General features: G+C 39.4%; 1 non-coding gene across 1 annotated transcript; it reads right to left on the reverse strand.

The window, feature by feature from the left end:
- Positions 1–19,888: 19,888 nt before the first annotated feature.
- On the reverse strand, positions 19,889–19,960 carry trnac-gca. The gene has a single exon. It is a non-coding gene; the product is annotated as a tRNA-Cys (tRNA).
- Positions 19,961–23,300: the final 3,340 nt, after the last annotated feature.

The raw sequence follows: 23,300 nt of genomic DNA on the forward strand, positions 1-23,300 counted from the left end.
AAAGCATTGACTGGTTTGTTCTGCAGTAAGTGCTTTTTATTGGGGTATCTGTTCATGGCCATTTGAAAACAAGCATTCTGTGGTGCTTTTCTGAACATGGTTTTTCTCCCAGTTTCACATTAAATGGAAGCATACATTTTTTTGCTGGAAGAATAAGTGCTTCTCTTTGGAGTAGCCATAACTGTGTTTTGCCACTAGGCTCTGCTCTTGAGTACCAAGAAAGACTACATAAACTTATTTTATGTGTTATGTGCTGTTTCTAGCTAATCATGCACTCTTTTTTTCATACAGAATGAATACATTCTCTATTGAATTACAGCACCTACTTTTTATTGAGTCTCTACATGTCACAACAGCAACCCTAACCAAAGCATTGACTGGTTTCGCCTGCAGTAAGTGCTTTTTATTAGGGTAGCTGTTAATGGCCATTCTTCAACAAGCATTCTGTGGAGCTGTTCTAAACATAGTTTATCTCCTTGCTTCACATTAAAGTTACCTTAAATGGAAGCATATATTTTATGCTGGAAGAATAAGTGCTTCTCTTTAGGGTTAACATAACTGTGTTTTACCACTAGACTCTGCTCTCGAGTATCAAGAAAGCAAACATAAACTGCTTTCATGTGTTGTGTTCTTTGTCTCTATGTAATCACACACAACTTTTTCACATCAACGATCAGCTGACAATGTGGAAGACACCTCATCAAGCTCAAGCACCTCAGTCATAAGCTGCCTACTCACATTAGCATGAAGACAAATAGTTATTTCACAATAGGTGTGGAAGGGGCTTGGCCGTGAACTGCACAGCTATCAGTTAGTGTCCCCGAATATTTAAAATGAGCACGTCCCAGGGTAGAAACTCACTTTAAAGAGACTCCTTGGGGGACTACCACCTACACGAATGGGCTCCAGACAAGATGGAAATCATGGAGTTAGCAGGAAGTCGTCTTTACCAGAGCTCTACGACTGTGACCTTTTCTCTACCAAAACAGTAAGTAGTCCTTACGAGAGATCTCCAACTCTGGCCTTTTCCCTACCGAACCTGTCACAATTGGTACCCTAACAATAGCATTGACTTGTCTATATAATGCAGTAAGTGCTACTTGTTGGTGTAGTTTGACGTGACTTATGCAACAAAAAATCACCGGATAGTCAGTGTTATCCTCTTTTGCCAATAGAAAGATTAATTCAAAGAAAAGCGTTATTTGAGGCCATAGCTCATAAGTGCTTCTCTTTGGGGTAGTCTTAACTCTGTTAGTTATAGGTCATTTCCATAGCTCTCAGCTTTCCAGAACATGCTGAATTCTACTTCAACTTGAGCACCCTTCTTTTATCAAGCCACAGAAAGTGCTATTAAGTTGATGTCTGATTCTGCATTGAATTACAGCAACCACTTTTTAACGAGTCTCTACATCTACCTACATGTCACAACAGAAACCCCAACAAAAGCATTGACTGGTTTGTTCTGCAGTAAGTGCTTTTTATTGGGGTATCTGTTCATGGCCATTTGAAAACAAGCATTCTGTGGTGCTTTTCTGAACATGGTTTTTCTCCCAGTTTCACATTAAATGGAAGCATACATTTTTTTGCTGGAAGAATAAGTGCTTCTCTTTGGAGTAGCCATAACTGTGTTTTGCCACTAGGCTCTGCTCTTGAGTACCAAGAAAGACTACATAAACTTATTTTATGTGTTATGTGCTGTTTCTAGCTAATCATGCACTCTTTTTTTCATACAGAATGAATACATTCTCTATTGAATTACAGCACCTACTTTTTATTGAGTCTCTACATGTCACAACAGCAACCCTAACCAAAGCATTGACTGGTTTCGCCTGCAGTAAGTGCTTTTTATTAGGGTAGCTGTTAATGGCCATTCTTCAACAAGCATTCTGTGGAGCTGTTCTAAACATAGTTTATCTCCTTGCTTCACATTAAAGTTACCTTAAATGGAAGCATATATTTTATGCTGGAAGAATAAGTGCTTCTCTTTAGGGTTAACATAACTGTGTTTTACCACTAGACTCTGCTCTCGAGTATCAAGAAAGCAAACATAAACTGCTTTCATGTGTTGTGTTCTTTGTCTCTATGTAATCACACACAACTTTTTCACATCAACGATCAGCTGACAATGTGGAAGACACCTCATCAAGCTCAAGCACCTCAGTCATAAGCTGCCTACTCACATTAGCATGAAGACAAATAGTTATTTCACAATAGGTGTGGAAGGGGCTTGGCCGTGAACTGCACAGCTATCAGTTAGTGTCCCCGAATATTTAAAATGAGCACGTCCCAGGGTAGAAACTCACTCTAAAGAGACTCCTTGGGGGACTACCACCTACACGAATGGGCTCCAGACAAGATGGAAATCATGGAGTTAGCAGGAAGTCGTCTTTACCAGAGCTCTACGACTGTGACCTTTTCTCTACCAAAACAGTAAGTAGTCCTTACGAGAGATCTCCAACTCTGGCCTTTTCCCTACCGAACCTGTCACAATTGGTACCCTAACAATAGCATTGACTTGTCTATATAATGCAGTAAGTGCTACTTGTTGGTGTAGTTTGACGTGACTTATGCAACAAAAAATCACCGGATAGTCAGTGTTATCCTCTTTTGCCAATAGAAAGATTAATTCAAAGAAAAGCGTTATTTGAGGCCATAGCTCATAAGTGCTTCTCTTTGGGGTAGTCTTAACTCTGTTAGTTATAGGTCATTTCCATAGCTCTCAGCTTTCCAGAACATGCTGAATTCTACTTCAACTTGAGCACCCTTCTTTTATCAAGCCACAGAAAGTGCTATTAAGTTGATGTCTGATTCTGCATTGAATTACAGCAACCACTTTTTAACGAGTCTCTACATCTACCTACATGTCACAACAGAAACCCCAACAAAAGCATTGACTGGTTTGTTCTGCAGTAAGTGCTTTTTATTGGGGTATCTGTTCATGGCCATTTGAAAACAAGCATTCTGTGGTGCTTTTCTGAACATGGTTTTTCTCACAGTTTCACATTAAAGTTACCTTAAATGGAAGCATACATTTTTTTGCTGGAAGAATAAGTGCTTCTCTTTGGGGTAGCCATAACTGTGTTTTGCCACTAGGCTCTGCTCTTGAGTACCAAGAAAGACTACATAAACTTATTTTATGTGTTATGTGCTGTTTCTAGCTAATCATGCACTCTTTTTTCATACAGAATGAATACATTCTCTATTGAATTACAGCACCTACTTTTTATTGAGTCTCTACATGTCACAACAGCAACCCTAACCAAAGCATTGACTGGTTTCGCCTGCAGTAAGTGCTTTTTATTAGGGTAGCTGTTAATGGCCATTCTTCAACAAGCATTCTGTGGAGCTGTTCTAAACATAGTTTATCTCCTTGCTTCACATTAAAGTTACCTTAAATGGAAGCATATATTTTATGCTGGAAGAATAAGTGCTTCTCTTTAGGGTTAACATAACTGTGTTTTACCACTAGACTCTGCTCTCGAGTATCAAGAAAGCAAACATAAACTGCTTTCATGTGTTGTGTTCTTTGTCTCTATGTAATCACACACAACTTTTTCACATCAACGATCAGCTGACAATGTGGAAGACGCCTCATCAAGCTCAAGCACCTCAGTCATAAGCTGCCTACTCACATTAGCATGAAGACAAATAGTTATTTCACAATAGGTGTGGGAAGGGGCTTGGCCGTGAACTGCACAGCTATCAGTTAGTGTCCCTGAATATTTAAAACGAGCACATCCCAGGGTAGAAACTCACTTTAATGAGACTCCTTGGAGGACTACCACCTACATGAATGGGCTCCAGACAAGATGGAAATCATGGAGTTAGCAGGAAGTCGTCTTTAACTGAGTGTGGCCTACTGTGGCCTTTTCTCTACCAAAACAGTAAGTAGTCCTTACCAGAGATCTTCAACTCTGGCCTTTTCCCTACCGAACCTGTCACAATTGGTACCCTAACAATAGCATTGACTTGTCTATATAATGCAGTAAGTGCTACTTGTTGGTGTAGTTTGACGTGACTTATGCAACAAAAAATCACCGGATAGTCAGTGTTATCCTCTTTTGCCAATAGAAAGACTAATTCAAAGAAAAGCATTATTTGAGGCCATAGCTCATAAGTGCTTCTCTTTGGGGTAGTCTTAACTCTGTTAGTTATAGGTCATTTCCATAGCTCTCAGCTTTCCAGAACATGCTGAATTCTACTTCAACTTGAGCACCCTTCTTTTATCAAGCCAAAGAAAGTGCTATTAAGTTGATGTCTGATTCTGCATTGAATTACAGCAACCACTTTTTAACGAGTCTCTACATCTACCTACATGTCACAACAGAAACCCCAACAAAAGCATTGACTGGTTTGTTCTGCAGTAAGTGCTTTTTATTGGGGTATCTGTTCATGGCCATTTGAAAACAAGCATTCTGTGGTGCTTTTCTGAACATGGTTTTTCTCCCAGTTTCACATTAAATGGAAGCATACATTTTTTTGCTGGAAGAATAAGTGCTTCTCTTTGGAGTAGCCATAACTGTGTTTTGCCACTAGGCTCTGCTCTTGAGTACCAAGAAAGACTACATAAACTTATTTGATGTGTTATGTGCTGTTTCTAGCTAATCATGCACTCTTTTTTCATACAGAATGAATACATTCTCTATTGAATTACAGCACCTACTTTTTATTGAGTCTCTACATGTCACAACAGCAACCCTAACCAAAGCATTGACTGGTTTCGCCTGCAGTAAGTGCTTTTTATTAGGCTAGCTGTTAATGGCCATTCTTCAACAAGCATTCTGTGGAGCTGTTCTAAACATAGTTTATCTCCTTGCTTCACATTAAAGTTACCTTAAATGGAAGCATATATTTTATGCTGGAAGAATAAGTGCTTCTCTTTAGGGTTAACATAACTGTGTTTTACCACTAGACTCTGCTCTCGAGTATCAAGAAAGCAAACATAAACTGCTTTCATGTGTTGTGTTCTTTGTCTCTATGTAATCACACACAACTTTTTCACATCAACGATCAGCTGACAATGTGGAAGACACCTCATCAAGCTCAAGCACCTCAGTCATAAGCTGCCTACTCACATTAGCATGAAGACAAATAGTTATTTCACAATAGGTGTGGAAGGGGCTTGGCCGTGAACTGCACAGCTATCAGTTAGTGTCCCCGAATATTTAAAATGAGCACGTCCCAGGGTAGAAACTCACTTTAAAGAGACTCCTTGGGGGACTACCACCTACACGAATGGGCTCCAGACAAGATGGAAATCATGGAGTTAGCAGGAAGTCGTCTTTACCAGAGCTCTACGACTGTGACCTTTTCTCTACCAAAACAGTAAGTAGTCCTTACGAGAGATCTCCAACTCTGGCCTTTTCCCTACCGAACCTGTCACAATTGGTACCCTAACAATAGCATTGACTTGTCTATATAATGCAGTAAGTGCTACTTGTTGGTGTAGTTTGACGTGACTTATGCAACAAAAAATCACCGGATAGTCAGTGTTATCCTCTTTTGCCAATAGAAAGATTAATTCAAAGAAAAGCGTTATTTGAGGCCATAGCTCATAAGTGCTTCTCTTTGGGGTAGTCTTAAATCTGTTAGTTATAGGTCATTTCCATAGCTCTCAGCTTTCCAGAACATGCTGAATTCTACTTCAACTTGAGCACCCTTCTTTTATCAAGCCACAGAAAGTGCTATTAAGTTGATGTCTGATTCTGCATTGAATTACAGCAACCACTTTTTAACGAGTCTCTACATCTACCTACATGTCACAACAGAAACCCCAACAAAAGCATTGACTGGTTTGGTCTGCAGTAAGTGCTTTTTATTGGGGTATTTGTTCATGGCCATTTGAAAACAAGCATTCTGTGGTGCTTTTCTGAACATGGTTTTTCTCCCAGTTTCACATTAAAGTTACCTTAAATGGAAGCATACATTTTTTTGCTGGAAGAATAAGTGCTTCTCTTTGGGGTAGCCATAACTGTGTTTTGCCAGTAGGCTCTGCTCTTGAGTACCAAGAAAGACTACATAAACTTATTTGATGTGTTATGTGCTGTTTCTAGCTAATCATGCACTCTTTTTTCATACAGAATGAATACATTCTCTATTGAATTACAGCACCTACTTTTTATTGAGTCTCTACATGTCACAACAGCAACCCTAACCAAAGCATTGACTGGTTTCGCCTGCAGTAAGTGCTTTTTATTAGGCTAGCTGTTAATGGCCATTCTTCAACAAGCATTCTGTGGAGCTGTTCTAAACATAGTTTATCTCCTTGCTTCACATTAAAGTTACCTTAAATGGAAGCATATATTTTATGCTGGAAGAATAAGTGCTTCTCTTTAGGGTTAACATAACTGTGTTTTACCACTAGACTCTGCTCTCGAGTATCAAGAAAGCACACATAAACTGCTTTCATGTGTTGTGTTCTTTGTCTCTATGTAATCACACACAACTTTTTCACATCAACGATCAGCTGACAATGTGGAAGACACCTCATCAAGCTCAAGCACCTCAGTCATAAGCTGCCTACTCACATTAGCATGAAGACAAATAGTTATTTCACAATAGGTGTGGAAGGGGCTTGGCCGTGAACTGCACAGCTATCAGTTAGTGTCCCCGAATATTTAAAATGAGCACGTCCCAGGGTAGAAACTCACTTTAAAGAGACTCCTTGGGGGACTACCACCTACACGAATGGGCTCCAGACAAGATGGAAATCATGGAGTTAGCAGGAAGTCGTCTTTACCAGAGCTCTACGACTGTGACCTTTTCTCTACCAAAACAGTAAGTAGTCCTTACGAGAGATCTCCAACTCTGGCCTTTTCCCTACCGAACCTGTCACAATTGGTACCCTAACAATAGCATTGACTTGTCTATATAATGCAGTAAGTGCTACTTGTTGGTGTAGTTTGACGTGACTTATGCAACAAAAAATCACCGGATAGTCAGTGTTATCCTCTTTTGCCAATAGAAAGATTAATTCAAAGAAAAGCGTTATTTGAGGCCATAGCTCATAAGTGCTTCTCTTTGGGGTAGTCTTAACTCTGTTAGTTATAGGTCATTTCCATAGCTCTCAGCTTTCCAGAACATGCTGAATTCTACTTCAACTTGAGCACCCTTCTTTTATCAAGCCACAGAAAGTGCTATTAAGTTGATGTCTGATTCTGCATTGAATTACAGCAACCACTTTTTAACGAGTCTCTACATCTACCTACATGTCACAACAGAAACCCCAACAAAAGCATTGACTGGTTTGTTCTGCAGTAAGTGCTTTTTATTGGGGTATCTGTTCATGGCCATTTGAAAACAAGCATTCTGTGGTGCTTTTCTGAACATGGTTTTTCTCCCAGTTTCACATTAAAGTTACCTTAAATGGAAGCATAAATTTTTTTGCTGGAAGAATAAGTGCTTCTCTTTGGGGTAGCCATAACTGTGTTTTGCCAGTAGGCTCTGCTCTTGAGTACCAAGAAAGACTACATAAACTTATTTGATGTGTTATGTGCTGTTTCTAGCTAATCATGCACTCTTTTTTCATACAGAATGAATAGATTCTCTATTGAATTACAGCACCTACTTTTTATTGAGTCTCTACATGTCACAACAGCAACCCTAACCAAAGCATTGACTGGTTTCGCCTGCAGTAAGTGCTTTTTATTAGGGTAGCTGTTAATGGCCATTCTTCAACAAGCATTCTGTGGAGCTGTTCTAAACATAGTTTATCTCCTTGCTTCACATTAAAGTTACCTTAAATGGAAGCATATATTTTATGCTGGAAGAATAAGTGCTTCTCTTTAGGGTTAACATAACTGTGTTTTACCACTAGACTCTGCTCTCGAGTATCAAGAAAGCAAACATAAACTGCTTTCATGTGTTGTGTTCTTTGTCTCTATGTAATCACACACAACTTTTTCACATCAACGATCAGCTGACAATGTGGAAGACGCCTCATCAAGCTCAAGCACCTCAGTCATAAGCTGCCTACTCACATTAGCATGAAGACAAATAGTTATTTCACAATAGGTGTGGGAAGGGGCTTGGCCGTGAACTGCACAGCTATCAGTTAGTGTCCCTGAATATTTAAAATGAGCACATCCCAGGGTAGAAACTCACTTTAATGAGACTCCTTGGAGGACTACCACCTACATGAATGGGCTCCAGACAAGATGGAAATCATGGAGTTAGCAGGAAGTCGTCTTTAACTGAGTGTGGCCTACTGTGGCCTTTTCTCTACCAAAACAGTAAGTAGTCCTTACCAGAGATCTCCAACTCTGGCCTTTTCCCTACCGAACCTGTCACAATTGGTACCCTAACAATAGCATTGACTTGTCTATATAATGCAGTAAGTGCTACTTGTTGGTGTAGTTTGACGTGACTTATGCAACAAAAAATCACCGGATAGTCAGTGTTATCCTCTTTTGCCAATAGAAAGACTAATTCAAAGACAAGCATTATTTGAGGCCATAGCTCATAAGTGCTTCTCTTTGGGGTAGTCTTAACTCTGTTAGTTATAGGTCATTTCCATAGCTCTCAGCTTTGCAGAACATGCTGAATTCTACTTCAACTTGAGCACCCTTCTTTTATCAAGCCACAGAAAGTGCTATTAAGTTGAGGTCTGATTTTGCATTGAATTACAGCAACCACTTTTTAACGAGTCTCTACATCTACCTACATGTCACAACAGAAACCCCAACAAAAGCATTGACTGGTTTGGTCTGCAGTAAGTGCTTTTTATTGGGGTATTTGTTCATGGCCATTTGAAAACAAGCATTCTGTGGTGCTTTTCTGAACATGGTTTTTCTCCCAGTTTCACATTAAAGTTACCTTAAATGGAAGCATACATTTTTTTGCTGGAAGAATAAGTGCTTCTCTTTAGGGTTAACATAACTGTGTTTTACCACTAGGCTCTGCTCTTGAGTACCAAGAAAGACTACATAAACTTATTTTATGTGTTATGTGCTGTTTCTAGCTAATCATGCACTCTTTTTTCATACAGAATGAATAGATTCTCTATTGAATTACAGCAACTACTTTTTATTGAGTCTCTACATGTCACAACAGCAACCCTAACCAAAGCATTGACTGGTTTCGCCTGCAGTAAGTGCTTTTTATTAGGCTAGCTGTTAATGGCCATTCTTCAACAAGCATTCTGTGGAGCTGTTCTAAACATAGTTTATCTCCTTGCTTCACATTAAAGTTACCTTAAATGGAAGCATATATTTTATGCTGGAAGAATAAGTGCTTCTCTTTAGGGTTAACATAACTGTGTTTTACCACTAGACTCTGCTCTCGAGTATCAAGAAAGCAAACATAAACTGCTTTCATGTGTTGTGTGTGATTACATAGAGACAAAGAACATAACTTTTTCACATCAACGATCAGCTGACAATGTGGAAGACGCCTCATCAAGCTCAAGCACCTCAGTCATAAGCTGCCTACTCACATTAGCATGAAGACAAATAGTTATTTCACAATAGGTGTGGGAAGGGGCTTGGCCGTGAACTGCACAGCTATCAGTTAGTGTCCCCGAATATTTAAAATGAGCACGTCCCAGGGTAGAAACTCACTTTAAAGAGACTCCTTGGGGGACTACCACCTACACGAATGGGCTCCAGACAAGATGGAAATCATGGAGTTAGCAGGAAGTCATCTTTACCAGAGCTCTACGACTGTGGCCTTTTCTCTACCAAAACAGTAAGTAGTCCTTACCAGAGATCTCCAACTCTGGCCTTTTCCCTACCGAACCTGTCACAATTGGTACCCTAACAATAGCATTGACTTGTCTATATAATGCAGTAAGTGCTACTTGTTGGTGTAGTTTGACGTGACTTATGCAACAAAAAATCACCGGATAGTCAGTGTTATCCTCTTTTGCCAATAGAAAGACTAATTCAAAGACAAGCATTATTTGAGGCCATAGCTCATAAGTGCTTCTCTTTGGGGTAGTCTTAACTCTGTTAGTTATAGGTCATTTCCATAGCTCTCAGCTTTGCAGAACATGCTGAATTCTACTTCAACTTGAGCACCCTTCTTTTATCAAGCCACAGAAAGTGCTATTAAGTTGAGGTCTGATTTTGCATTGAATTACAGCAACCACTTTTTAACGAGTCTCTACATCTACCTACATGTCACAACAGAAACCCCAACAAAAGCATTGACTGGTTTGGTCTGCAGTAAGTGCTTTTTATTGGGGTATTTGTTCATGGCCATTTGAAAACAAGCATTCTGTGGTGCTTTTCTGAACATGGTTTTTCTCCCAGTTTCACATTAAAGTTACCTTAAATGGAAGCATACATTTTTTTGCTGGAAGAATAAGTGCTTCTCTTTAGGGTTAACATAACTGTGTTTTACCACTAGGCTCTGCTCTTGAGTACCAAGAAAGACTACATAAACTTATTTTATGTGTTATGTGCTGTTTCTAGCTAATCATGCACTCTTTTTTCATACAGAATGAATAGATTCTCTATTGAATTACAGCAACTACTTTTTATTGAGTCTCTACATGTCACAACAGCAACCCTAACCAAAGCATTGACTGGTTTCGCCTGCAGTAAGTGCTTTTTATTAGGCTAGCTGTTAATGGCCATTCTTCAACAAGCATTCTGTGGAGCTGTTCTAAACATAGTTTATCTCCTTGCTTCACATTAAAGTTACCTTAAATGGAAGCATATATTTTATGCTGGAAGAATAAGTGCTTCTCTTTAGGGTTAACATAACTGTGTTTTACCACTAGACTCTGCTCTCGAGTATCAAGAAAGCAAACATAAACTGCTTTCATGTGTTGTGTGTGATTACATAGAGACAAAGAACATAACTTTTTCACATCAACGATCAGCTGACAATGTGGAAGACGCCTCATCAAGCTCAAGCACCTCAGTCATAAGCTGCCTACTCACATTAGCATGAAGACAAATAGTTATTTCACAATAGGTGTGGGAAGGGGCTTGGCCGTGAACTGCACAGCTATCAGTTAGTGTCCCCGAATATTTAAAATGAGCACGTCCCAGGGTAGAAACTCACTTTAAAGAGACTCCTTGGGGGACTACCACCTACACGAATGGGCTCCAGACAAGATGGAAATCATGGAGTTAGCAGGAAGTCATCTTTACCAGAGCTCTACGACTGTGGCCTTTTCTCTACCAAAACAGTAAGTAGTCCTTACCAGAGATCTCCAACTCTGGCCTTTTCCCTACCGAACCTGTCACAATTGGTACCCTAACAATAGCATTGACTTGTCTATATAATGCAGTAAGTGCTACTTGTTGGTGTAGTTTGACGTGACTTATGCAACAAAAAATCACCGGATAGTCAGTGTTATCCTCTTTTGCCAATAGAAAGACTAATTCAAAGACAAGCATTATTTGAGGCCATAGCTCATAAGTGCTTCTCTTTGGGGTAGTCTTAACTCTGTTAGTTATAGGTCATTTCCATAGCTCTCAGCTTTGCAGAACATGCTGAATTCTACTTCAACTTGAGCACCCTTCTTTTATCAAGCCACAGAAAGTGCTATTAAGTTGAGGTCTGATTTTGCATTGAATTACAGCAACCACTTTTTAACGAGTCTCTACATCTACCTACATGTCACAACAGAAACCCCAACAAAAGCATTGACTGGTTTGGTCTGCAGTAAGTGCTTTTTATTGGGGTATTTGTTCATGGCCATTTGAAAACAAGCATTCTGTGGTGCTTTTCTGAACATGGTTTTTCTCCCAGTTTCACATTAAAGTTACCTTAAATGGAAGCATACATTTTTTTGCTGGAAGAATAAGTGCTTCTCTTTAGGGTTAACATAACTGTGTTTTACCACTAGGCTCTGCTCTTGAGTACCAAGAAAGACTACATAAACTTATTTGATGTGTTATGTGCTGTTTCTAGCTAATCATGCACTCTTTTTTCATACAGAATGAATAGATTCTCTATTGAATTACAGCACCTACTTTTTATTGAGTCTCTACATGTCACAACAGCAACCCTAACCAAAGCATTGACTGGTTTCGCCTGCAGTAAGTGCTTTTTATTAGGGTAGCTGTTAATGGCCATTCTTCAACAAGCATTCTGTGGAGCTGTTCTAAACATAGTTTATCTCCTTGCTTCACATTAAAGTTACCTTAAATGGAAGCATATATTTTATGCTGGAAGAATAAGTGCTTCTCTTTAGGGTTAACATAACTGTGTTTTACCACTAGACTCTGCTCTCGAGTATCAAGAAAGCAAACATAAACTGCTTTCATGTGTTGTGTTCTTTGTCTCTATGTAATCACACACAACTTTTTCACATCAACGATCAGCTGACAATGTGGAAGACGCCTCATCAAGCTCAAGCACCTCAGTCATAAGCTGCCTACTCACATTAGCATGAAGACAAATAGTTATTTCACAATAGGTGTGGGAAGGGGCTTGGCCGTGAACTGCACAGCTATCAGTTAGTGTCCCTGAATATTTAAAATGAGCACATCCCAGGGTAGAAACTCACTTTAATGAGACTCCTTGGAGGACTACCACCTACATGAATGGGCTCCAGACAAGATGGAAATCATGGAGTTAGCAGGAAGTCGTCTTTAACTGAGTGTGGCCTACTGTGGCCTTTTCTCTACCAAAACAGTAAGTAGTCCTTACCAGAGATCTCCAACTCTGGCCTTTTCCCTACCGAACCTGTCACAATTGGTACCCTAACAATAGCATTGACTTGTCTATATAATGCAGTAAGTGCTACTTGTTGGTGTAGTTTGACGTGACTTATGCAACAAAAAATCACCGGATAGTCAGTGTTATCCTCTTTTGCCAATAGAAAGACTAATTCAAAGACAAGCATTATTTGAGGCCATAGCTCATAAGTGCTTCTCTTTGGGGTAGTCTTAACTCTGTTAGTTATAGGTCATTTCCATAGCTCTCAGCTTTGCAGAACATGCTGAATTCTACTTCAACTTGAGCACCCTTCTTTTATCAAGCCACAGAAAGTGCTATTAAGTTGAGGTCTGATTTTGCATTGAATTACAGCAACCACTTTTTAACGAGTCTCTACATCTACCTACATGTCACAACAGAAACCCCAACAAAAGCATTGACTGGTTTGGTCTGCAGTAAGTGCTTTTTATTGGGGTATTTGTTCATGGCCATTTGAAAACAAGCATTCTGTGGTGCTTTTCTGAACATGGTTTTTCTCCCAGTTTCACATTAAAGTTACCTTAAATGGAAGCATACATTTTTTTGCTGGAAGAATAAGTGCTTCTCTTTAGGGTTAACATAACTGTGTTTTACCACTAGGCTCTGCTCTTGAGTACCAAGAAAGACTACATAAACTTATTTTATGTGTTATGTGCTGTTTCTAGCTAATCATGCACTCTTTTTTCATACAGAATGAATAGATTCTCTATTGAATTACAGCAACTACTTTTTATTGAGTCTCTACATGTCACAACAGCAACCCTAACCAAAGCATTGACTGGTTTCGCCTGCAGTAAGTGCTTTTTATTAGGCTAGCTGTTAATGGCCATTCTTCAACAAGCATTCTGTGGAGCTGTTCTAAACATAGTTTATCTCCTTGCTTCACATTAAAGTTACCTTAAATGGAAGCATATATTTTATGCTGGAAGAATAAGTGCTTCTCTTTAGGGTTAACATAACTGTGTTTTACCACTAGACTCTGCTCTCGAGTATCAAGAAAGCAAACATAAACTGCTTTCATGTGTTGTGTGTGATTACATAGAGACAAAGAACATAACTTTTTCACATCAACGATCAGCTGACAATGTGGAAGACGCCTCATCAAGCTCAAGCACCTCAGTCATAAGCTGCCTACTCACATTAGCATGAAGACAAATAGTTATTTCACAATAGGTGTGGGAAGGGGCTTGGCCGTGAACTGCACAGCTATCAGTTAGTGTCCCCGAATATTTAAAATGAGCACGTCCCAGGGTAGAAACTCACTTTAAAGAGACTCCTTGGGGGACTACCACCTACACGAATGGGCTCCAGACAAGATGGAAATCATGGAGTTAGCAGGAAGTCATCTTTACCAGAGCTCTACGACTGTGGCCTTTTCTCTACCAAAACAGTAAGTAGTCCTTACCAGAGATCTCCAACTCTGGCCTTTTCCCTACCGAACCTGTCACAATTGGTACCCTAACAATAGCATTGACTTGTCTATATAATGCAGTAAGTGCTACTTGTTGGTGTAGTTTGACGTGACTTATGCAACAAAAAATCACCGGATAGTCAGTGTTATCCTCTTTTGCCAATAGAAAGACTAATTCAAAGACAAGCATTATTTGAGGCCATAGCTCATAAGTGCTTCTCTTTGGGGTAGTCTTAACTCTGTTAGTTATAGGTCATTTCCATAGCTCTCAGCTTTGCAGAACATGCTGAATTCTACTTCAACTTGAGCACCCTTCTTTTATCAAGCCACAGAAAGTGCTATTAAGTTGAGGTCTGATTTTGCATTGAATTACAGCAACCACTTTTTAACGAGTCTCTACATCTACCTACATGTCACAACAGAAACCCCAACAAAAGCATTGACTGGTTTGGTCTGCAGTAAGTGCTTTTTATTGGGGTATTTGTTCATGGCCATTTGAAAACAAGCATTCTGTGGTGCTTTTCTGAACATGGTTTTTCTCCCAGTTTCACATTAAAGTTACCTTAAATGGAAGCATACATTTTTTTGCTGGAAGAATAAGTGCTTCTCTTTAGGGTTAACATAACTGTGTTTTACCACTAGGCTCTGCTCTTGAGTACCAAGAAAGACTACATAAACTTATTTTATGTGTTATGTGCTGTTTCTAGCTAATCATGCACTCTTTTTTCATACAGAATGAATAGATTCTCTATTGAATTACAGCAACTACTTTTTATTGAGTCTCTACATGTCACAACAGCAACCCTAACCAAAGCATTGACTGGTTTCGCCTGCAGTAAGTGCTTTTTATTAGGCTAGCTGTTAATGGCCATTCTTCAACAAGCATTCTGTGGAGCTGTTCTAAACATAGTTTATCTCCTTGCTTCACATTAAAGTTACCTTAAATGGAAGCATATATTTTATGCTGGAAGAATAAGTGCTTCTCTTTAGGGTTAACATAACTGTGTTTTACCACTAGACTCTGCTCTCGAGTATCAAGAAAGCAAACATAAACTGCTTTCATGTGTTGTGTGTGATTACATAGAGACAAAGAACATAACTTTTTCACATCAACGATCAGCTGACAATGTGGAAGACGCCTCATCAAGCTCAAGCACCTCAGTCATAAGCTGCCTACTCACATTAGCATGAAGACAAATAGTTATTTCACAATAGGTGTGGGAAGGGGCTTGGCCGTGAACTGCACAGCTATCAGTTAGTGTCCCCGAATATTTAAAATGAGCACGTCCCAGGGTAGAAACTCACTTTAAAGAGACTCCTTGGGGGACTACCACCTACACGAATGGGCTCCAGACAAGATGGAAATCATGGAGTTAGCAGGAAGTCATCTTTACCAGAGCTCTACGACTGTGGCCTTTTCTCTACCAAAACAGTAAGTAGTCCTTACCAGAGATCTCCAACTCTGGCCTTTTCCCTACCGAACCTGTCACAATTGGTACCCTAACAATAGCATTGACTTGTCTATATAATGCAGTAAGTGCTACTTGTTGGTGTAGTTTGACGTGACTTATGCAACAAAAAATCACCGGATAGTCAGTGTTATCCTCTTTTGCCAATAGAAAGACTAATTCAAAGACAAGCATTATTTGAGGCCATAGCTCATAAGTGCTTCTCTTTGGGGTAGTCTTAACTCTGTTAGTTATAGGTCATTTCCATAGCTCTCAGCTTTGCAGAACATGCTGAATTCTACTTCAACTTGAGCACCCTTCTTTTATCAAGCCACAGAAAGTGCTATTAAGTTGAGGTCTGATTTTGCATTGAATTACAGCAACCACTTTTTAACGAGTCTCTACATCTACCTACATGTCACAACAGAAACCCCAACAAAAGCATTGACTGGTTTGGTCTGCAGTAAGTGCTTTTTATTGGGGTATTTGTTCATGGCCATTTGAAAACAAGCATTCTGTGGTGCTTTTCTGAACATGGTTTTTCTCCCAGTTTCACATTAAAGTTACCTTAAATGGAAGCATACATTTTTTTGCTGGAAGAATAAGTGCTTCTCTTTAGGGTTAACATAACTGTGTTTTACCACTAGGCTCTGCTCTTGAGTACCAAGAAAGACTACATAAACTTATTTTATGTGTTATGTGCTGTTTCTAGCTAATCATGCACTCTTTTTTCATACAGAATGAATAGATTCTCTATTGAATTACAGCAACTACTTTTTATTGAGTCTCTACATGTCACAACAGCAACCCTAACCAAAGCATTGACTGGTTTCGCCTGCAGTAAGTGCTTTTTATTAGGCTAGCTGTTAATGGCCATTCTTCAACAAGCATTCTGTGGAGCTGTTCTAAACATAGTTTATCTCCTTGCTTCACATTAAAGTTACCTTAAATGGAAGCATATATTTTATGCTGGAAGAATAAGTGCTTCTCTTTAGGGTTAACATAACTGTGTTTTACCACTAGACTCTGCTCTCGAGTATCAAGAAAGCAAACATAAACTGCTTTCATGTGTTGTGTGTGATTACATAGAGACAAAGAACACAACTTTTTCACATCAACGATCAGCTGACAATGTGGAAGACGCCTCATCAAGCTCAAGCACCTCAGTCATAAGCTGCCTACTCACATTAGCATGAAGACAAATAGTTATTTCACAATAGGTGTGGGAAGGGGCTTGGCCGTGAACTGCACAGCTATCAGTTAGTGTCCCCGAATATTTAAAATGAGCACGTCCCAGGGTAGAAACTCACTTTAAAGAGACTCCTTGGGGGACTACCACCTACACGAATGGGCTCCAGACAAGATGGAAATCATGGAGTTAGCAGGAAGTCATCTTTACCAGAGCTCTACGACTGTGGCCTTTTCTCTACCAAAACAGTAAGTAGTCCTTACCAGAGATCTCCAACTCTGGCCTTTTCCCTACCGAACCTGTCACAATTGGTACCCTAACAATAGCATTGACTTGTCTATATAATGCAGTAAGTGCTACTTGTTGGTGTAGTTTGACGTGACTTATGCAACAACAAATCACCGGATAGTCAGTGTTATCCTCTTGCCAATAGAAAGACTAATTCAAAGAAAAGCATTATTTGAGGCCATAGCTCATAAGTGCTTCTCTTTGGGGTAGTCTTAAATCTGTTAGTTATAGGTCATTTCCATAGCTCTCAGCTTTCCAGAACATGCTGAATTCTACTTCAACTTGAGCACCCTTCTTTTATCAAGCCACAGAAAGTGCTATTAAGTTGATGTCTGATTCTGCATTGAAATACAGCAACCACTTTTTAACGAGTCTCTACATCTACCTACATGTCACAACAGAAACCCCAACAAAAGCATTGACTGGTTTGTTCTGCAGTAAGTGCTTTTTATTGGGGTATTTGTTCATGGCCATTTGAAAACAAGCATTCTGTGGTGCTTTTCTGAACATGGTTTTTCTCCCAGTTTCACATTAAAGTTACCTTAAATGGAAGCATACATTTTTTTGCTGGAAGAATAAGTGCTTCTCTTTGGGGTAGCCATAACTGTGTTTTGCCAGTAGGCTCTGCTCTTGAGTACCAAGAAAGACTACATAAACTTATTTTATGTGTTATGTGCTGTTTCTAGCTAATCATGCACTCTTTTTTCATACAGAATGAATAGATTCTCTATTGAATTACAGCACCTACTTTTTATTGAGTCTCTACATGTCACAACAGCAACCCTAACCAAAGCATTGACTGGTTTCGCCTGCAGTAAGTGCTTTTTATTAGGCTAGCTGTTAATGGCCATTCTTCAACAAGCATTCTGTGGAGCTGTTCTAAACATAGTTTATCTCCTTGCTTCACATTAAAGTTACCTTAAATGGAAGCATATATTTTATGCTGGAAGAATAAGTGCTTCTCTTTAGGGTTAACATAACTGTGTTTTACCACTAGACTCTGCTCTCGAGTATCAAGAAAGCAAACATAAACTGCTTTCATGTGTTGTGTTCTTTGTCTCTATGTAATCACACACAACTTTTTCACATCAACGATCAGCTGACAATGTGGAAGACGCCTCATCAAGCTCAAGCACCTCAGTCATAAGCTGCCTACTCACATTAGCATGAAGACAAATAGTTATTTCACAATAGGTGTGGGAAGGGGCTTGTCCGTGAACTGCACAGCTATCAGTTAGTGTCCCCAAATATTTAAAATGAGCACGTCCCAGGGTAGAAACTCACTTTAATGAGACTCCTTGGGGGACTACCACCTACACGAATGGGCTCCAGACAAGATGGAAATCATGGAGTTAGCAGGAAGTCATCTTTACCAGAGCTCTACGACTGTGGCCTTTTCTCTACCAAAACAGTAAGTAACTTGTCTATATAATGCAGTAAGTGCTACTTGTTGGTGTAGTTTGACGTGACTTATGCAACAAAAAATCACCGGATAGTCAGTGTTATCCTCTTTTGCCAATAGAAAGATTAATTCAAAGAAAAGCGTTATTTGAGGCCATAGCTCATAAGTGCTTCTCTTTGGGGTAGTCTTAACTCTGTTAGGTCATTTCCATAGCTCTCAGCTTTCCAGAACATGCTGAATTCTACTTCAACTTGAGCACCCTTCTTTTATCAAGCCACAGAAAGTGCTATTAATGCATAGCTGTGTCAGATTTTTAAAAAAACTTTACAGAAAAAGCATAATCTGAGAACGGTGCTCAGAGCCCAATCCAGCTAGAGAAATATCCACCATTTGGAGTCAACAGAAGTTAGAAATAACACTATAAATATTCACTTACCTTTGATGATCTTCATCAGAAGGCACTCCCAGGAATCCCAGTTTGACAATAAACTGATTTGTTCCATAAAGTTCCATGAAGTCCATCATTTATGTCCAAATAGCCACTTGTTGTTAGGGTGTTCAGCCCAGTAATCCATCTTCATGAAGCGCGAGCACTTCGTCCAGACAAACTCGATAGGTTCTGTTACAGGTCATAGAAACAAGTCAAACGATGTATGGAATCAATCTTTAGGATGTTTTTAACATAAAACATCGATAATGTTCCAACCGCAGAAATCCTATGTCTGAAGAGAAGCACTGGAACGAGAGCTAACTCTGTCGGGAGCGCACGTCACGAGCCTGAGACACTCTGCCAGACCACTGACTCAAACAGGTCTCATGAGCTCCTCCTTTATATCAAAAACCTGAAACAAATTTCTAAAGACGGTTGGCATCTAGTGGAAGCCGTAGGAAGTGCAACTTGACTACATAGACACTGTGTATTCGGTAGGCCAAGCTTTGAAAAACTACAAACATCAGATTTCTCGCTTCCTGGTTGGATATTTCTCAGGTTTTCACCTGCCACATGAGTTCTGTTATACTCACAGACATCATTCAAACAGTTTTAGAAACCTCAGAGTGTTTTCTATCCAATAACAAGAGATGAGTGAAGTGACATGCCTCAAACATGAAGCACTTAAGAGCGTAGTGCGCATAGATATAAAGCAGTGTTCCATGTATATGGTAGTGCGTTCCAATGCCGCCTCAGTTACATTTCAAACTAAGCCGCAATCATGACTAGGTTGATTGGCGGGAAATAAAAGTAGAGGCTTTGTCGCCGGCAATACCTTCACATATAAAGAAAAGTCTGCAAAAACATGACACATGAGGACCCAGATGGTGAGGGAGAGCACTCATCTGTCAAACATCTCAGGTCTCACAGATGCTGTTCATTGACTTACTGAAATCGCAGCGTCATCTCATCTAATAAGTGATTAGAGAGAGAGAAAACATCAAATTGCATGAGGGAAGCAATTATATTGTGGCATTTGACTTCTAAAGAAATGAGAGAGAAAATGAGGGGGCACCCAGATTTGAACCAGGGACCTATTGATCTGCAGTCAATTGCTCTACCACTGAGCTATACCCCCTGTTGCGTAAGAGTGGTTTTATGATGGTCTTGTTGGTTTTAGGGCAGGGCCATGTGATTACTGCTACCAGACTGGGGAACCGCCCATTTTTCTCTCCTTGAGTATTGGTTATTATGTGTGTGTTTGTGCCCACTGAAAACTCAATGATAAGAGTCAGTGTCAGGGCACTGTTTGGGTTCCCAGGCCCCCAGTTTATTGTGTCTGGAGACTTTTCCCGGGTAGTCTCCAGTGTTGATTTTTAATCTAGAACATATCTTGTAAATTGGTGTTATGTTGTGGAGTGCCACTTTAATAAACTTTTCTAAACACTATGTTTCTGTTTTTTTTATAAAGTCAACTGAGCAGTATCCAATGTCTTATTTGTGTTTTACTGTGTGCTTATTTTGTACATACTCTATGCCAAGAAGCTGACTCTCAACAGTCCTGTATTTACAGAGTAGAGAGACAAAGCTCTGACTAAAAGCTGAATTGGTCTGATTTTCAAGGATGCTACGTGTGTCCTCTGCTCTACTCATCCCCATCGGCTCTGTCTCAGTGTCGGGGAAAACTTCCCCTGCGATTCCCACTCAGCCGCTTAAAGCCATGTAAGCCGGGAGGAGCTATAGGGATTGGAAAAGCCAGAGGGCACAGCTAGAAAAGTTCACACTAAATTCTCTTTTTCTCTTTTAATTCTAGCAGAACAGAGAAAGCGCTGGTCTGAGAGCCAAAGTCAAGTGACTTTGAGGGTTATTTTTTCACAGAAAACTGGTTTTCTATAGATTTGACAAGCCAGAGAGACACATAAATCGTGCACAACTGGAAGCACATACACAGACCAAACCATGATGCTCTGTTGTTCTTTTTCGATCTCTTTCTTTTACCTCTCTCTCTCTCAAACACATATTTGAATTCTGACGCGTCTCCATAAAGCAAGGTTCAGAACCTCATTAACTGTAACTTATTCTTCTCATCAACTAGGTAATCATCATCATCATTCCTGCTCTTCACAAGTCCTTTCACTCACAGCACCACACAGTCATATTACCTTACATCAAGACAAGATTCCCTCTTCTGTCCATTGCCATGTCAATGGACCAACAGATTTCAATGGGTAGCATTCTCATGGACCATTAGGTGCTTGATATGGGCATTGGGCTCAGATGGCGTTGTCATGGTATCTATGTTTTCTCAGACAAGAAAGTACCAATAGAAAGGGCAGGGAAGACAAAACCACTCAGAGTTTAGTACGGGAAACCCTATCAAGGTACAGGTATGGGTGGACATATTTTATCATTATAAAAATACCTCATTTGATGGCAATATGCAGAACACACACACACAAGACTAGACTAGACTTTCTTTTAGGTCTTGGCTCATTTATTTTTATTTTCCCATGATGTCAAGCAAATAGGCACTGAGTTTGAAGGTAGTCCTTAAAATACATCCACAGGTACACCATCAATTGACTCAAATGAGGTCAATTAGCCTATCAGAAGCTTCTAAATCCATGACACCATGTTCTGAAATGTTCCAAGCTGTTTAAAGACACAGTCAACTTAGTGTATGTAAACTTCTGACCCACTGGAATTGTGATACAGTGAATTATAAGTGAAATAATCTGTCTGTAAACAACTGTTGGAAAGATTACTTGTGTCATGCACACAGTAGATGTACTAACCAACTTACCAAAACAATTGTTTGTTAACAAGAAATGTGGTTGAAAAACAACTTTTAATGACACCAACCTAAGTGTATGTAAACATCTGACTTCAACTGTATGTTTACATTTCCAAAGCAAGTGAAATGGATAAGAAACAAAAGTGAAATAAACAATAACAAATCAACAGTAAACATTACATTCACAAAAGTTCCAAAAGAATAGACATTTCAAATGTACAGTGTTGAAACAATTTTTTTCTCTCTCTCTCAATTTCAATTAAATTATCTCCTGCACTCTCTCCCGCTCTTCTTCTCCCGCCTCCCCCCTCTTTTTCCTTCTCTCCCCCTCTGACTGTTATCAGGAGATTGGATCTGCTGTTATGTTCACACAGCAGATGCTGACTGACTACTTCTGCTATAATCACGACTATTGCTGCACAGCTCTCTGGCTGAGGATGCTATTAACACTACAGACTGAGGTGAGAGTTAGTCAATCTCAAAGCCTGCTCAGAGAAATACTGAACATGGGGTGATAAAGGGGAAACTTACTCTCTGGTTAGCAGAACTGTACAGGGAGTCTCTCATGACTCTCATTTTGAAATCGAGTAGCTGGCCAACAGCACAGGAATTCTGGGTGCCCGAGATGAACCTGTATGTTACTGTTTGAGTGTACAGTGCAGATATGCGGAGATGACTGAATGTATATGGTGAGGTAATTGGCTGTGTCCTGAGATGGATGTGTGTATTGTGGAGTGAATCATAAGATTTATATTCCCTACTACCAACTACACCCGGCCATCATTCTGCTGGGCGATTCCACACCAGCGGAAAATATCCTCAGATTGTTTTGGTAATTCTCACATAGGAACACAAACCATGTTTTAGAAAATCATGATGGAAGTGGCCATTTTAGGCCCTTTTTAGACCTACACATGCCTCCTGTAAGACCCTACGATCTATGAATAGCACATGATACAGACAACATATTGGTGTCATTATACTCCTGATAGTGTGCTGTAAAATATAGAGTATGTCTAGATTCAAAAATATGTAATAATATGTAATAATAATATTAATATTCACAATTCAACATGAAAAATATTAATACAAATATCTAAAAACAATGCCTTTTTATTTTGCTTATTTTTTTTAACCAATTGTTTGGAACAATAATACTCTTCAAACACATCAAATTTCAAGTGTGAGCTCTCTGGTACTTTTAATGATATGACCCATTACATACATTTTATACAAAAATATACATTTTATATGCATTTACATTATAAGTCATTAACCAATCACAGCCCTCCTTTAGGATTGCACATTCAGCAGACACAAGCAGAGAGAGTTCCCTTTAAATCCATTTTCCCATCCCCTGTGTTAGTGGTGTTCATAAAATGTATCATAGCCTCAGAATTAGCAGAGGCCACTCTGGAAATGTGATGTACTGTCTTAAAATCAACAAAAATAAAAAAGGATAGGTTTTACATATTTATGTTAATATGTTTCATGTTGAATAATTGAATGTGAATCTTTGTATTTTATAATCAAGATGTACTCCATATACTGTACTCCAGCACACAACCAGAGTATAATGACACCAAGATGTTGTCTGTATCATGTACAGTTCACTGATCACAGGATTTTACAATAGGTCTATTAAGAGCCTAAAATGGCCACTTTCATCATGATTTCTCTGAAA

Source organism: Oncorhynchus mykiss, chromosome 13 (genome assembly GCF_013265735.2).
Source record: "Oncorhynchus mykiss isolate Arlee chromosome 13, USDA_OmykA_1.1, whole genome shotgun sequence".
Lineage (NCBI taxonomy): Eukaryota > Metazoa > Chordata > Actinopteri > Salmoniformes > Salmonidae > Oncorhynchus > Oncorhynchus mykiss.